This window comes from Aquarana catesbeiana, linkage group LG01 (assembly GCF_042186555.1).
Source record: "Aquarana catesbeiana isolate 2022-GZ linkage group LG01, ASM4218655v1, whole genome shotgun sequence".
NCBI lineage: Eukaryota > Metazoa > Chordata > Amphibia > Anura > Ranidae > Aquarana > Aquarana catesbeiana.
The window spans coordinates 549206369-549220091 of NC_133324.1; the positions used below are offsets into that span (position 1 = coordinate 549206369).

At 44.4% G+C, this 13723-nt stretch overlaps 1 protein-coding gene across 2 annotated transcripts in view; it reads right to left on the bottom strand.

Moving 5' to 3' along the window:
• LOC141105588 (phospholipid-transporting ATPase IK-like) overlaps nt 1–13723 on the bottom strand; it is a 381958-nt gene that overhangs the window by 353740 nt on the left and 14495 nt on the right. Inside the window, exon 1 of one of the 2 annotated variants that reach the window (XM_073595522.1) lies at nt 6979–7041. The exons of the other annotated variant lie outside the window; for it this stretch is intronic. The gene's annotated coding sequence lies outside the window, so the exon portion shown is untranslated. Of the gene's footprint in view, nt 1–6978; nt 7042–13723 lie in introns of those variants that run through there. 2 annotated transcript variants of the gene reach the window in all.

Here is a 13723-nt window from a genome sequence, read left to right on the forward strand (position 1 = left end):
ACTGATCACTCTCCAGCCCACCCAGCTGACTTCTCAGGAGATCTCTGGGATGAGCTGACCTGCTCCCATTGTCCTCTCCTTGCTCTTGTGCCTCCGGGAAGGGGTTCTTCCATGTGTTGTGGGAGATCCTTGCAGCACTCGAATCCCAGGCAGGAGGTCATCCCACTTCCTCAAATTGAAGCTTCTCCAAGGTTCCATAAAGCAGGAGGCACCAGAGATGCTTCCTGCTGAGTCATCCAGCCTCCCAGAGTGACTAAACCCTGACCCAGATTCAACCCAGGCCTGGCTCTCGGTCAGATCAATTTTCCCATACTAACAAACCTATTTACATCTAGCACACTAGCTAAAGAGTTCAACAAAAGCATGGTCCAATTAGCTTCAGCAGAAAATTACTTTAACCCTTTCACTGCCAGGTCCGTACGCTGTACAGACGTACAGAAGTGCCTGCAGGTGGCCAGGTCAGTACGGCGTGCAGGCCTCATTTCTCCCTCTCCTATAAGCTTATGGTCACTTCAATGACCATAAGCTTATATCAGAATTATTTAGCAGACTCTGCTGAACAATTCTATAACTCTAATCAGCGGATTGCAACCTGCTGATCAGAGTTATTAACCCCTAATGTGACTGCCTCCCCACCCACACTGCCTCCTCCCTGTCCCCTGCCTCTCCACCCCACTGCACCCTTCCATCTGAAACAGCCCCCCCACTCTCCTTTCCTATCCACTTCACCCCTCTTCTTGACCCCCAGCACTGATTACCCCCCTCCACCGACCCCCCCCTGCAAACCCGCTCCCCGCAGCCACCATCATTAGCCAGCATCCCTCCTCTTCCACTCCCGCCAACTTCAGATGCTGCATGGGGCTTGGGTGGGGTCCAGATGTCCCCGTCAGTCAGATCGCCCCCCAACTGCCCTCGCACCCCCAATCCATGGCCGCTCCGAGCGGCATCTCTCCTTCCCTTCACTCCGCCTGCAGCTCGCTGCTATGTGCCCACTGACACTGACAGCTGATATATTGTAACCGTGAGTGTTACAATGTATCAGACTGTCATTTTCTGAATGTATGGAATCTCTATACAGATTCTCATTCATTCAAGTAAAGTGTTGCAGAGAAAAGGGACTATCTTCAGTCCCTCTCTCTGTCTCAAAAAAAGAGATATGGGGGTCTGTTTAGACCTCTGATATCTCACCAAAGATGCCCCCCCCCCAAAAAAAATATAGTAAGACCCCCAGGTCTGCCTGCACTCACCCCTCCATGGTGACAACCCCCCCCAAAAAAAAAAAAAATGAAATGACTGTAAAAATAAAAATGTAAAAAGTAAATAAAAAACACAAACATAGTAAGACCCCCTAGGTCTGCCCTCCACGGTGACGGCCCTCCCCCCCCGCACTCACCCCTCCATGGATACCTCAGCTTCTGCTCCCGGCCAACCCAACCCTAATTAGCCAGGAGGAGAAGCCGGAAGACGATAGTAAATATTAATTCGCTATTGCCACAACTCACAAGTGAGTGGGTTTGGGGTGCAATGCTATGTGCCCGAGCCCAACCTTTTTCAAGCCAATGTGGCTTGAAAAAAAAAGTATGAGTCCGGCACCCTGCAGGGGAGCGGCGCCCTGCAGGGGAGCGGTGCCCTGCAGGGGAGCGGCGCTCCAGCGCCCCTAATGGTCCTGGTTAGACCCTTTCACATGGAGTGGACTTTGAAAAAGAAGATCGCCTGCTCAGTGGGGGATCTGTCTGCTGATCCCTGCTGAGCAGGCGGATGACAGGTCCGTGTCCGCTCCGCTGATGCAGAGCGGACACGGACACAGCTCGCTATTCTCTATGGGACCAACGGATGGAAACAGACTGCCTGTCCATTTCCATCGGATGCCATCCGATCCGATCTGCTAGATGGATGAGAAATGAAATCCCCATCCGTCTGTTTTTAGCGGACTGGATCAGATGCAGGCGGGTGTAAACGGACACATGTCCATTTACATCAGTGTCTCCATAGAGAACTATGGGTGGACCGATTGGGCCTACCTGAAAAATTGACAGGCAGACCCGATTGGTGTGCTTGTGTGAAAGGGGCCTAAGGCCATGTTCACACAGGGCATACACAGAGTACCTTTACAGGAATGCACGGGTGTTTCATGCATCTCTGTGCAGACAGTGCCATTGATGTCATTTGGGATGTAGCAACTGCATGAACAGAGCTGTTGCTCCCAATTTTACATCCATGTAGGTCCGAATGCATGTCCCTGAGTTCACACTGTCTGCATTCGGGGTCATGTACTCACACCCACACGGATGTCATCTTTGGAATAGCAGCTATGCCTTTGCAGCCGTTGCATCCCAATTGACATAAATGGGATTGCCTGTACGGGGATGCACGGAACACCTGTGCATCCCTGTGCGGGTAAACTTGGCCCCCCATGGGTGAACACTTTAGTATGCCACATGTGAAGGAGGCTTTAGTACTAATTTAGCAGGAATTTTGAAAGTTACGTTGTGTTTATGTGCAATATTAATGATTTTTGTGTATTTTTTGTGAAAATAGCGATATGATGAACATTTGCGCAATTAATGCAGGGCCCAAAAAATCAGAAGGATTTTTTTTTTATTCTACTGGCCATGTGCTTTTGGAAAATGTCTACTTTGAGGGGTCTTTTCAAATTCTGAAAGCTGTAAGTGAAAAATGAAATTTTAGGTACGTTTTGATTTTCACCATTTTGCAAAAAGGCGCATTTAAAATTTACAAATATTTGTTATTTATTAACTCCACAAGCTTTTATATTTAGTAGGAATTTAGCAGAAATTTTGTAAGATTAGCTGTGTTTTTGTCTGCTAATAATGGTTTTAGTGTATTTTTTGCCAATATATTGGTTCGATAAACATTTGCGCAAATACCGCTGAGTATAAAATATCAGTAGCACCTTCTTTTTTTTCTAGAGGTCATATGCTTTCAGAAAGTATATGGTTTTGTGGGTCTTTCACAAATTCTGAAAGCTGTAAGGGAAAAATCAAAACCTTCAGATTTTTAGAGAAATTTGGATATTTACACTTTTGCGTCTGTTCAATTTTCACCATTTCACAAAAAAGCAAAATTTAGAAGTTACAAATATTTGTTATTTATTCACTCAATACAGCTTAAGCTTTTATATTTAGTAGGAATTTTGTAAAATGTGCTGTGCTTTCTAGCTGCTAATAATGGTTTAAGGCGACTTTCACAATAGTTTGGTTTGATAAACATTTGCGCAAATACCGAGGGGTCTAAAAAATCAGTAGCACCTTCTTTTTATTCTACTTATCATGGGCTTTCAGAAAATAGATGGTTTGGGGGGCATTTCACAAATTCTGAAAGCTATAACTGAAAAATAAAAAACAAAGGAAAAATTGCAAAAATGGTCTGGCCACCTGAGTGTACAAAATGGAGCACAGGGCCTGGCAGCAAAAGGGTTAAAGTGAATAACTCTACACCAAGTTCATTATATGTATTTATACATGGTGATCATATGCCTCCTTAATCACCTCTTCTCAAGCGAAGAGGCCAATCAGTTTGGTTGCCCTTCTTTGCACTTTCTCCACTTCCCCAATCTTTTTTGTCAACTGGTGCCCAAAACTAGGGTTTCCACCTGTCTGTAAATTTACAGACAGTTTGTAAATTTCGGCTGATTTTCAAGCTGTTCGTAAATGTCCGGTACTGATGGCAACAGCTCATTAAAAAAATGCTTTTGGAAGACTTTGGAACTGAGCAGGCACAGTTCTGAAGCCAGCTGAATACTATTTGGCAATCTTCGTGTGCTTTGCAGTGGGCATTGCGTGACGTCATGGTGCATTCATTTTTTTTCGTTCCTATAAAACAGTCAACAATGTATTGAGAAGCCAGCTTTAAGGCTCTACAGCAGCCACCACCACCAGATTAGAGAAGCTGATCTAAACAGTAAGTGGTTATCTTTAATAGTAATACATCACACACATTTTGTCTTTGCAGCCTACTGTATAAGACAAGTGAGCAACACACACAAACACACATTTTCTTTTTTTCTTTTTTTTAAATGTGATGCATCTCTAATTGCAGCTAATATGTTTTCATAATATTTTTTACTAAGTTCCAAAAGATCAGTTTTCATTAACAATAGTTTTTCTGATTTTCATTACACAGGCATCTGCAGCACACAAGGCAGTAGGTTTTACAGGTACTGAGATTTAAGAGGGCTCAGGGCTGGTTTGGCCATATCTTTCCCACAGAAGTGTGAAACGATTTTAATGGGTATTTTGATTTCAGTTTAAATTTTGACATATTTAACAGCTGCTGTTGGTAACACAAAACAGTTCAGGGTGTGTGTTTTAGGTTACACTGGTGTCCGTTTATGAAGCAGTGAAAACTTTTCACTGCTCCATTCTCTGACATTCACAGAGTAGATTGTTCTGCTCTGGGTGCCAGTTTATGAAGCGGTGTAGATCAATTCTCCTTTGGAGGAGTGAAGCGATCTACAAACGCTTAGAACGGTGAAGAACGCCCCTGATACTGGAATCTCGTGAGACATAGCGAGATTACAGTACCAAAAATTCACCGAAACACCAAGATGTCCATTTATTAAATCATAACTGCTCAGTACACAGACATTCCCGGAGGAGACCGCCTACCTTGTTAATAAAATATCTGTCCCACTATACTGTAAATCTATATATATATATATATATATATATATATATATATATATATATATATATATATACACACACACACATACATGATAGATAGATAGATAGATAGATAGATAGATAGATAGATAGATAGATAGATAGATAGATAGATAGATAGATAGATAGATCTATATATATATACACATAGACATGGCAGCCATGGCAGGAGGGCATGGTTACTGTCTTGGGGGGTCTAATCCAGGAAGGAGGAAGTAAAAAAATCTTCCTCCTTCCCCCAGGATTCTCTCTTCACTCCCCGATTCACCAGCTCTGAGCTAGTGAATCGGGGAGTGTGAATTCTGACACAGATCACCAGTGAAGTGCTCAGATCACAGCTTCATAAACTAGCTGTTTCTGTGTCAGACAATCACAGATTCTCTGTGTATGGAGATCATCGGTGGAGAACATGTTCCCCCCAATCATCTCTGTTTCATAAACCGTTAATGGACTGTGATCAGTGGCGATCCTTGGGATCATCGCTGTTTACAGTTTCATAAACGTACACCTCTGTGTGCAGTGCAGTCCAACTTTACAAATAGAACTTATGGAAGAGGCACCACCTGTGCCTCCTGCCATAAAATGTAAGAAATGGAGGCAATGGGGTTGATTTACTAAAGGCAAATCCACTTTGCACTACAAGTGCACATAGGTGTGCGCAGCCTATTGCATTAGGGTGTGCACCTCAAAGCTCAAACACAAATGTGTGTGTGACATATTTACCGGCCTCTTTCCCACTCTTCATCCTGAAACAATGGGGGAGGGGAGCATGTTTACCGGCCTCTTTCCCACTCTTCATCCTGAAACAATGGGGGGAGGGGGGGTAAGAGGGACCAGGGCAGCAGAAAGAAGAGGGACAGGGGGAGTGGAGGGGGTGGCATATATTGGTACCGATCCCACCCCCGCTCTCCGGGTTCTGGAGGTCGGCGAGGAAGGATCATGGTTTACCTTTCACCTTCCCGCAATCAACCGGTAGATGGCGACTGACAGGTTGCCAACCCCAGGATTAGGGTGTACCCAGGCACACCTGGCACACCCCTTGCGCACGCCTATGCAAGTGCACCTAGAAGTGCAGTCACTTTAGATCTCAGGGGAAGCTCTGAAATGAGGGGGGGGCTCTGCTGATTTTATCATCCAATCATGCACAAGCAAAAATGCTGTTTTTTATTTTCCTTGCATGTCCCCCTCAAATCTACAGCGACTGCACTTCCAAGTGCACTTGCAGTGCAAAGTGGATTTGTCTTTAGAAAATCAACCCCATTGTTACTTTTCAGGCTCATGGCTAACAGATCTGAAGTTCAAATACTGGTTAGCAGCTGATGATGATTCAAAACAAAATGCAAAGTGTCTGTGGTGCAAATAATTGTTCTGCATAGCACACGGAGTTTGTGATGTCTGTAATCATGCTGCAAGTTACAAACACAAGTCTATTGCTGCAGCTAGGCAAGCCCAACTCTGAATTTGTTACATTTTCAAAACAAAGCACAGTTTCAGACGTGTTGGCTCATGAAAGAAAAACTTGTTTAACTGAGTTGAAAATAGTTAATTTCATTACAAAAAAAAAATTACTACTAAGGTTTTTAGATGATTTTACAGATAGTATGGCTAGCTGGTTTCCAGACTACCAAATAGCAAAATCCCTCGGTTGTAAGCAGGGCCGTCTTTAATATAGATTGGACCCCGGGCAAACATTTTCTTAGCCCCCCCCCCCCCAATTCTGAGATATACATTAAATAGCAGCTAGACTCAAAATCAGTTTTCTGCAGCAGATCAGGCAGCAATTGCGATTGGTTGCCGGAGCTTGCAGCATATCATTGCCACTCACTGACTGCTTTCTAGAAGCTAAAACACATTATTTCTGCTTGCTGATTGGTTGCTAGAGGTTACTGGAAATCCTTACCGCTCGCTGATTGGTTGCTAAAGGTTACTGCGCATCATTACCGCTCACTGATTGACTGCTATAGGTTACTGCACATCATTATTGCTAACTGATTGGTTGCTAGAGGTTACTGCACATCATTTTTGCTCACTGACTGGTTGCTAGAGATTATAGCGTGTGCTACATATGGAATGTGAGTTTGAGGGGTGCGTTACGTATGCAATGGGTTAAGGGTACATCTAAGTTCTCCATCCCCCTAAGTACAAAACTCTCCCCCCAGATTCTAGTTCAGAGCTCACCCCCTGTCCCCCCCACTCCAGTGTAGAGATGTTCTCCCTCCCCAAAGCATCTCCTAGCATCTAGAAAACCTCACAGTCAGAGTGCAGCTAGATACAGAAGATCAACTAAACTTACAGGACGTCTATCCGTGCAGGCTGCTGGCTGCTTCACAAGGAGCTTCTGCCTGTGTACATTCCCGCCCCCTCCCTCCCCTCCTCCCCCTCACTCTCCTTGCTCCCCACCCTCTGCTCTCATATAGAGATGTGTAGAGCGGAGAGGGATCAGAGCGGCTGCCGACAGGCAGAGGAGCGCTGTCACTTGTAAATACAGAAGCAGCATTTCTCTGTACCTACAACTGACAGTAGTGACTAGTGAGCAGCTAACAAGTGGCAGAACTCCGGCGGGCAGCAGCGTAGGCTCAATTGGCAGCTGCTTTGGGCCCTATTTGCCCTGCGCTAAAGACAGCCCTGGTTGTAAGTCTACCAAAGGGTCCATGCTAATCAAAAAACGCCATTGGCAAGCGCAATCAAGAGGTGTTGTGGTGAAAACTTGCCTGTTGTAATTTTTCATCATTGATTGATAAAACTACAGAAATATCAACAAAAAAATAGCCATGGTGGTCATTTATTTTGATGAAAATGCTGATAAAACAGAATCAGTTCTGCCGCCTTGTTGATCTCACTGAAGATACTGCTGGTGCTGTTTTTGAGCAGATTAAACAATGTTTTCTGGAAGATGGTATCCCCCTGAAAAATGTTATGGCACTTCCTATAGATGTGGAAAGTGTAATGGTTGGGCCAAAAAATTCAGTACTATCCCCCTTCAAAATACAGCAGCCTTTCATTTTTCACATTCATTGTACCTGCCATTACGAATAAGCTCTGGCGTATTCGCACACTCCACGTGCCGAGGCCGCCAGGAAGTCGGCACGGCGCTGCGCTAATCACAGGCAGTGAGACATTTTCCCAATGTGCGGCTGCAGAGATCGGGAAGTGTGTGAACACGCCTGAGCTCATCCTTACCTGCCATATTGCTGCCTTGTGTGCTGCAGACATCTGTAAAGGTATACCTAAAACTGTTAAGCAACTTTGCAGAGGCATACATAATCATTTTGCACATAAGTGCAAACGTTTACAGTTGTAATTTCAGGAATTTGTTGAGGCAGATTGTATAAAAATGTTACAGCTTTGTTCTACTAGTGGCTTTCTATGTTTGACTGTGTCAACCGCATTCGCAATCAATATGATGTCCTGTTAAGTTACTTTCAATCAAGTGATGATGCAATCCGTTTGGTAACTGTGGGCAGAATAGGTGTCTTGCTACAGGATCCTATCACTAAGGCCCCTTTCACACTGGGGCGGGAGGTGTGTCGGCGGTAAAGCGCCGCTATCATTAGCGGCGATTTACCGTCGTTTTTCTCTGTCGGTATTCAGCCGCTAGCGGGGCGGTTTTACCCCCGCTAGCGGCTGAGAAAGGGTTAAAAACCACCGCAAATCGCCTCTGCAGGGGCGCTTTGCTGGCGGTATAGCCACGCTGCCCCATTGATTTCAATGGGCAGGAGCAGTGAAGGAGTGGTGTATACACCGCTCCTTCACCACTCCGAAGATGCTGCTAGCAGGACTTTTTTTCCCATCCTGCTAGCAAACCGCTTCAGTGTGAAACTCCCCGGGCTTTCACACTGGAGACACAGCAGCGGTTGTTTTGGGTCGGTTTGCAGGCGCTATTTTTAGCGCAATAGCGCCTGCAAACTGCCCCAGTGTGAAAGGGGTCTAAATGCTACTTTCTGTATCTTCAAGCAGTTCTGCCAAATTTCATCCAATTCAATCACATTTTTCAGAGTAATTCTCCTCTGTTACCTGACTTGTACTGCCAACTGCTTAAAAGTTTTATGGGCCACTTTATCAGGCCAAACCTGTTGGTTTTACTTAAAAATAGTTACATAATCAATCTGATTGAAAAAAGACACAAGTCCATCCAGACAGCATTTTAATTGGCTACCAAGCAAAGGAGCATCTGTAGTAACTGCAGTAATTGCCATTAAAAGCAACTGCCATTAAAAGTGGTAATCGCTACTAAAAAACAAATGCCGTTGCAAACAGAATCATTTAGCTGTTGGCTTTACAAAAACCTTCAAACAAGTCTACCACTAAATTTCTGGACATTATTGAACTTGCAAAGCATTTTCCACAATGTGTCCCCCCATCTGATTTTGACGCACTGCATACTGAATTTATTGAATACCAAGTGACAGATTTAACTCTTGCTGAGACTATAAGCTGTATTATTCTTCAGGACAATCTGAGAGTACCTAAATTCCCACATCTAGTTAAATTTGCAATATCTATGCTTTCCCTTCCCCACGAGACAACTGAGGCAGAACGTTTGTTTTCCTTTGTGAAGTTAACCACTTCAGCCCCGGACCATTTGGCTGCTCAAAGACAAGACTAGACAAGACAAGACTTTTTGCGATTCGGCACTGCGTCGCTTTTCGCAGTCGTGCAACGTGGCTCCCAAACAAAATTGGTTTTTTGTTTTTGCGCTATAAACAGAAAAAAAAGAGTGCCAATTTTGGAAAAAAAAGCAATATTTTTTACTTTATGCAATAATAAATATCCCCAAAAAATATATAAAAAACAATTTTTTTGCTCAGTTTAGGCCGATACGTATTCCTCTACATATTTTTGGTAAAAAAAATTGCAATAAGAGTTTATTGATTGGTTTGCGCAAAAGTTATAGCGTCTACAAATTAGGGGATAGTTTTATGGCATTTTTATTAATATTTTTTTTTTATTAGTAATGGTGGCAATCTGCGATTTTTATCGTGACTGCAACATTATGGTGGACACATCGGACACTTTTGGTGCTATTTTGGGACCATTCACATTTATACAGCGATCAGTGCGATTAAAAATGCACTGGTTACTGTGTAAATGTGACTGGCAGTGAAGGGGTTAATCACTAGAGGGTGCTGCTACCTGTGGGGGGGGTGGGCTACGTGTGACATGACATTGATCACCGCTCTGGATCACAGGGAGCGGTGATCAGTGTCAGTGTCACTGGGCAGAATGGGGAAATGCTAGTTTACATCAGCATTTCTCCGTTCTTCCTCTCCGCAAGACGATCGCGGGACTTCCGGCGGAATTGGAGTCTGTGGGACCCGCGGTCACACTCACGGAGCACGTAGCGGGCACGCGCCCACAATGACGCGTCTTAAAGGGCAACGTATATATACGTTGATCTGCCCAGCCGTGCCATTCTGCCGACGTATATCGGTGTGAGCCGGTCGGCAAGTGGTTAATGAAAACTGATCTTAGGAACAAACTTTCCACTCCAATGTTGGAAGGACTGCTGTCAGCAAAGAGTGGCCCAGGAAGAATCAGTCAGCAAATGCTTAAACAAGTTGATGCCACAATGTATGACCACAAGTTTAAAACTGTATCCAAGCCTAAACAAAAACCACTGGGTGTTTCTTCTGCTGCTGCTGGTAACGTGTGTAAGGACTAGGGATGAGCTTCGAGTTCGAGTTGAACCCATGTTAGACTTGAACATCGCCTGTTCGACCGGTCAGCGAATTGCGAAGGTTATGGGCCATTTGCGCCAAATTCGAGTGGCGCGTCACGGCCCATAATTCACTGAGGCATCGCAGTGCATTGCTGGCTGATGATTGGCAAGCATGCACTATGACCCGCATGCTTGGCCAATCAAGACCCAAATTTTCAGCCTCTGTTTAACAGGGGCGTATAATTACAATTTTTGATGCAATACTTTGCAGCAGGGCTCATTCCTGCGCTCCAACTATAGCATCTTTGAGGGGTTGCAGTGTTTTGGCACCAGTGCCTAAGGCCCAATTTTTCTGCCCCTGTTCAACAGGGACATGTAATTACAATTCTTGATCTAATATTTCACAGCAGGGCCCATTCCTGCGCCCACCAAGAGTAACTATGAGGGCTTACAGTGTTGTGGCAACACCACCACCACCATCACCAAAGGCCCAATTTTTCTGCCCCTGTTCAACAGGTGCATGTAATTACATTTCTTGATATAATATTTCACAACAGGGCCTGTTCCAGCGCCCACCAAGAGTAACTGTGAGGACTTACAGTGTTGTGGCACCAGCACCACCACCACCACCAATGGCCCAATATTTCTACCACTGTTCAACAATGGCATGTAATTACAATTCTTGATCTAATATTTCATAGCACGGCCCGTTCCTGCGCCCACCAAGAGTAACTGTGAGGGCTTAGAGTGTTGTAGCAACACCAACACCTAAGGCCCCAATTTCTGCAGAGTTTATAGGGCAGGCCCCTACCTTCAAACATCCAACTTACAAACGACTCCTACTTGCAAACGGAAGGAGACAACAGGAAGTGAGATGAAATCTACCCCTAGGAAGGGAAATTTGCTCCTGTAAGAGCTAATATAGGAAAAACGTGTCTCCTGCTTTATCACCAATCCTTGTTTCACTAAAAAACTCAAATTTTCAAAAAACATTTGTCATTGGGACAGAAAGTGAGGTGAAATCTTCTGAAGAGGTGCACAGACAGCAAAACAAATGTTACAGGGGTGATAACCCTTCGCTATGTTTTCCAAAAAACTTAAAAATAGATTTTTGGCTGGAGCTTTAAAAATGTACAAGTTCAAAATTACAAACAGATTCTACTTAACAACAAACCTACAGTCCCTGTCTTGTTTGCACCGCCTGTATACTGCTGTTCAGAGTATATATGGCCTGGGGTCCCCACGCCTTTCCTTTTTTTAATTTGGGTGCGGGGTTCCCCTTAATATCCATACAAGACCCAAAGGGCCTGGTAATGGACTGGGGGGTGGGAGGTACCCATGCCGTTTGTCTCACTGATTTTCATCCATATTGCCGGGACCCGACATTACATAAAGCCGCAAGCAGTTTTAAATGACTTTTATTCCTATCGCGCAAACTTTCGGTCCATTCGCAGGTTCTGGTGCGAACCGAACCGGGGGGTGTTCGGCTCATCCCTAGTAAGGACAAAGATGATGATGAGGTGGTGATGGTGGTGCAGGAAAGGAATACAGTCATATCACGAGGAGAAGGAATCAAACAATTTTTCAAAAAGGAATAATATGTTTCTATTTTAATAGCATTTGAAATACTTTTAAACACAGAAAGATAACAGTTTGAGTTATGAAAATATTGATTACAGCCAGTCCAGGCTTAAGTGTTTTTCTATTTACAGTATCTTTTGCCTACAAAGGCTAATTTTGCTTTACTTTGCTTCATTTGCTGAAAGTGGAGCTGTCATGGGACTCGAGGGTTACCCTTCCTTTACCTATTGTTACAGTAGCGGAAAGTGACCAATTTTCCAAAAATATGCAGTGGTCGGGTGTGTAAGGGAAAACCTTCACACAGGGACACCTGTTCTACTGAACACTGCTGCAAGGTACTTTCTTCTTATTGCTGATAACTTAATTGTCCATTGTTTATTGATCAATGAGGAAGGAAGAGAAGTCCCAGGAGCCGCACATCACACAAAACCCTTCATGTAATAAGTGGAAGCAGCCTCAACTCTACACCCCTGACTTGGTTTGCCATAGGAGTGGTCTGGACGGAGTCTACGCTTCCACTATTTACATAAACATTTTGTGTGATGTGGAGCTCTTGGGAGTTGTCGTCCTTCCTTATTGACTTCTATGGAGCTTTTTCCCTGCCTGCACTCCCAGCATATAAGAACCTACTAAAGCCTGAAGGGGCACCCTTCATTTCTTTGTATGGGGTCACAGTTGTTTATTGATGTCTCTGTGCTGAGATATTGGGGAGATTTGCTGTCTGGTCCTGGAATTGAACCTGGGACCTCTGCTGTGTCTGGCAATGCCTCTGCTTGCTATGCCACCTGGAATACTGGACAGTTCCCTTCACAATTCTTTGAATGAACCTGCCTTGATCTTTGTTTGTCTTGAACCTTGAACTCTTTGCTCCTCCCATGAACTTCCTGATTTAAGCCATGTCTCTGCACTTCCTGTTTGCCAGATTATTGTGCTCTCTCCAGCCAATATATTGCTTTTGTCTCTCCTGCTGCCGTCTGTATCTTTGCTACCATTTATTACTGACCCTTGGCTTGTTCCTCGACTACGCTTCTGCCTAATCCCAACCTGCTACTAGAGTTGCCACTTCATCCCTTTAAACCTGAACACCTTTGAATTACACAGGTTCTGAGGCTGATTAAATGCAGATAAGGCACCAAGTGAGTTTAATTACCACCTTAATCAGCCACAGAACCTGTGTAAATAATATTAATATGTGTTCAGGTTTAAAGGGATGAGGTGGCAACCATACCTGCTACCATTCGTTACTGACCTTTGGCTTCTTTACTGGCTATGCTTCTGCTTGATCCCGAACTGTTTATTTGTTACTGGACCCTGGCTTGCTCACCTCCTGCTGGGGCGATCCTGAGGGCCGCGACCTGGTGCTAACAAGTAGCAAAACCCATCTCCACCATCAGGAGCTCTAGTAAATACTGGTTAGTACTTAGACCACGCACCTCAGATGAACTGTGTCATCAGCCAGGGTGACCTGCATGTATACCTGTCCTGTTTGTCGGTGGGTGCTGATCCACTGCTATAGCTATTGGCCTTTGAGCCGAACTCCAGACCAAGACATTCACCCTCTATTTGGCCTGTTTACCATGATCACCAAAATTAACATCAACTATATTAATGTAGGGGAAATCTATTCTGGTGATCCTGGTGGCTACCTGCAATTTCCCTTCACTTTCTGTGGTGGCTTTGGAACTGTCAGAAACCATGAAATCAGACCGAGACAGAAGTACAGTTAAATCATACTTGTTTAATAATAAAAGTAAATAGAACAAACACCAGAGTTCAGGAACCGGAACGGGTAGTCAGA